The sequence below is a fragment of the Myotis brandtii genome, unplaced genomic scaffold, assembly GCF_000412655.1.
Source record: "Myotis brandtii unplaced genomic scaffold, ASM41265v1 scaffold687, whole genome shotgun sequence".
Lineage (NCBI taxonomy): Eukaryota > Metazoa > Chordata > Mammalia > Chiroptera > Vespertilionidae > Myotis > Myotis brandtii.
This window is the reverse complement of record NW_005370687.1, coordinates 1,478,086-1,482,225: the sequence shown is the minus strand read 5'-3', so window position 1 is coordinate 1,482,225 and position 4,140 is coordinate 1,478,086.

The window sequence follows — 4,140 nt, the reverse complement described above, 5'->3', positions numbered from 1 at the left end:
CGCGGGTAAGGGGAGGGGACACAGGCCAGTGAGAAACTAGGATCAAGCCCATCAGGTGGGACTCTGGTGGGACAGACTGCGGCCGAGGGCTCTGGAGGGAGGTGGGAGACACCAGAGGGGACATCCTGGCCAGGGCCTGTTGAAGGCCTTGTTGCTTGAGTGCCTCCAGCATGCTAGGCCCAGGGAGGGGGAGCCACAAACACAGGCTCCCGGGCCTGAGCCCCTCTTGGTCCTAAAGTAAGGCAGCCCTAAGCACTCGCCTCTGGGCTGAATTGGGGTGTCAGGCCTCTCGCTGACTCCTGCCCAGGGAGCTCCGGGGAGCAGCACTGGGGTGCATAGCTTGGGTCCCCCACCCCGACCCCAGGCCTTGCTGACCCGGTGCCCTGCCAGCCTTCTTCCCGCCAACAATGGGCCTTTCAGCAGCCTCTGCCCTCATGGAAAATCCCCGGAGTCTGCTTCCCCGGAGGTGAGGGTGAGGGATGCCAAGACCCTAGGAGGTGAAGCTGCCACACCCCACAGGCGCCGGGACCAGCCCGCTGCCCTGCCCTGGGTCCCCAGCCCAGCGCTGCTCAGGGGACCGGCTGCCTCCACCCGAGCTCTGTCCGTTTGAGAACTAATTTAAAAAATTTAAATTTAAGCATATACCCACTCATTTATTACTATTGCATAAGTGCAGACGTTTGGTCAGGAGCACCTCCCTTTTTCTCCACTGTTCTTTGGTCCCCACGCCAGCATCATCCCCCCTGCCAGGAAACCATACTGAACGCCTCTGGAGGGAGGTGAGGGACACCAGAGGGGACATCCTGGCCAGGGCCTGTTGAAGGCCTTGTTGCTCCCTGGGAAGCCTGAGGCCTGACGCCCAATTCAGCCCAGAGGCGAACCTAAACTGAACGCCTCTGTATTTTTATCCATGTTCATATACACATATGCAAACGTGTCTTCTGCATTTGCATATACACAAATGCATATAAATGGAATCTCGTCGGACATATTTTTCTGCATCATAGGAACTACTGTGATTGTATAGTGGTCTTTTTAAAAAAAATATTATCTACACACAATGAAGTTCACCTGCATTCATTTATTAAACCACCCCTTCTGACAGGCATCACTGCATTCCCGTTTTTTGCTACTGTGAGCTACGGTGATAATATCCTTGTTACAGGCCCACATGTGCCCAGAAGTGGGGTTGCTGGGAGGAGGTGTCCCTGGGTTCAGCTTTAGGAGATATCGCTGTTGCAAAAGGCCTACCTACCGCCTCACAGCTGCCACCTGAGTGAGGACGCCCTTCCCTCACCCCCAGCACCATGCTCAGTGCCTGTGGGTCCCCGCGAGCCAGGGCCAGCTCAGGTAGCTCACTGTCACTCTGACTTGTACTTCCCTGACCCCTTCATGAACTTGAGCATATTTTCATCTGCTTGGCGGCCACTTGGCTTCACTTTTCCCAGGACTGCATCCTCCTGGTACAGATTGATCTACTTCAAGCACAGAAATTCCCATTTGCCCAGGACGGGGTGCAAGGGTGAGTGGAATGGTCTAGTTAGTAGAACGTTCCCTCATTTCTCACACCCAATTGTGAGTTTTCAAAAGATGAGACCATAAGCAGTTGCATGTAACAAATATGATAGGCGTGTGAGGAATGGAAAGTGAGTGGGCTTTGGGCTCACTTACTAGCTATGTGCTGTTGGGTAAGTCACCCAACCCCTCTGAGCCTCAGTTTGCTCATCTGTGAAAGAGGGATAATAAATGACCTGCTGCCCACTTCTGTGTGGTTGTTGAAAAGCTCGTCAGTTATTTATGTAAAGAACCTGGGATATTGTAGGCGGTCACCGAGTGGTAGTCAGTTGTGATGAGTTGGCTCAGGCTTTCCTCTGGTGCTTACATAGGTCTTTCAGAGGCGGGGAGACAGGGGTGAGGTGGGGAGCCCCACTGCCCACAGCATTGCAGGGGTCTGGCTGGGACATTGTTTAAGGGCCCTCTGGCCAGATTCACATGCACCAGGGTTTCCCCCTTGGGGCTGGATAACTCTTTGGTGGAGGAGGCTGTCCTTTGCTTTGCAGAACGTTGAGCAGCATCCCTGGCCTCTACCCACTAATTTCAATAGCACAGCCCACTCCTCTGGTCATAACAATAAAGTGTTCCCGGACCTGAACAAATGCCCCCTGAGGGGCAACGTTGCCCCTCCACTGATCTATGTCCCCTGGGAGAAACTTCCTGAGGGTTCACATAGCGAGGGGAGCAGCCTCTCCCATGGCCGCTCCCTCGCCGCAGGTTGTCCCCCACCTTTGAGGTCTAATTGTAGCCAGGTCTGAGCAGGGGGTGCAGCGTGGGGAGGAGCAGGCGCGGGTGTCTTCCCTGTGGGTGCCCTTGGAATGCTCAGCCTGGGCACAGGAGGGAACGGGCATGCTGTGGGGCATAGGCTCTCTGCAGCTGCCCACAGTGGGAGCTGGGCTGTGTGCCTTCAAAGACCCACAGACTTGACCGGAGGCGATCGAGCCCAGACGAGGTCACAGAGTGACAATGGACAAGCGCTGGTCTGTGCTTCTCTCTTGCAAGCTGTGTATGTGACCCAGGCTGGGCGACCAGAGAACCTGGGCACCGGCCCTCCCTTCGCATGTGTTCCTCCCCCGTTTCGGGCAGGATGTTTCGTCCTCACCGCACACTCTGCCCCCCTCCCCGGCCTCAGTGCCTCACCTTTCGTCCCGACTCAGTTCGAGTCCACGCGCACGTCTGGAGCTGTGGGGCGCGTCCCAGTGCCAGTCTTCCCTTCCTCACGCGGGCACAGCGGGGGCAGCGCCCTGCCAGAAGCACTCCATCTCCCGGGCTGGCTTGCAGCTTGGTGTAGCCGTGAGACTGTTTTGGTTCATGAGGGACAACCAGAGGGTGATGGGTGGCTTGTAGGTAGCCTCCTTAAAAGGGGGGGCGGGGAGCTATACCCTCTCTGTCCTTCTGTCCTGCTGTTTTGGTTCATGAGGGACAACCAGAGGGTGATGGGGGGCTTGTAGGTAGCCTCCTTAAAAGGGGGGCGGGGAGATATACCCTCTCTGTCCTTCTGTCCTTCATTCTCTCTTTCAGGGAGTCAGATGTAATGCCTGGAACCTCAGTAGCTATTTGGGGCCACGAGGAGCATTTGAGGAGGACAGAGCAGAAAGACAGAAGGACCCTGGGGACTGCGAGCTGCTGTGCAGCCCTGGGGCTGGGGATTCACGGGAGAGAAGAGACCCTGCGAGTTTAAGCCACTGTGATTGGGCTTTTATTTGAAGTCAATTCCTAACTGAGGCGAGCGCACCCCCCCCCACGTCCACGCATCTGTCCTTACCCTTCTCCACCCTCCCTGCCTCAGGCTGAGCACCTGGGAACGGACAATGATTCGTATTTCTCCAGCCAGGCAGGCAGCCACCACGGCCTGCCCATTTCTGCACGGAGCTCCTCCTGTCCTGCCTGTCCCTTCCTCTTCATCATTCTCAGCGGGGCTCAGCGGGGGGCTTGGTGCCGAGGGCAGGACTCGGAGACTTTGGAACTAGCGGCCGAGATGCCCGCCTGGGCCAGGAGACCCCGCTGGAGGCCGGGGGAGGGATAACTGTGCTCTGAGTTAGGGCTCTTGTTTGTCCTGCGCACCGAGTTAGCGCAGTGCCTGGCACAGCAGCACTCACACGCAACGGGGGATGAACTAATTCGTTAGCTTGACACACAGCCATGGACGCGTGTGTTTGCCATTCATGTGCTTACACATTACCTTTCATTACGGAGACACCAGGTTACAAAGAAAACCCTCAAGCGTTTGCTGTTGACTTGAGCTGTGTCACTTGTAAGAAGGACAAAATATGTATGTGGTCAGCTCGAAAGCCAGGCCTCCTACTAGAAATAAACTCCCCCTTGTCGAAGTCACACAGGAAAACTGAAGGGAGGTGGGGAGACGGTGGCAGGAAAATGCCTGAGATCTTACACAGCTTGTGCAAACAGGGTGACGGGCTGGGCCCTCCGGGCGTCCAGGAATGAATAGCCCTGCCCAGGCTCTGGGGCTCCAGACGCGGAGCTATTTAAAGCCAAGAAATGTCATTTCCACCCACAAAGGCTACCCCAATTGCGTTATCTGGATGCTCTTCAGCCCCGCTGTTCTGGCAGCTTCCCTGGCCTGAC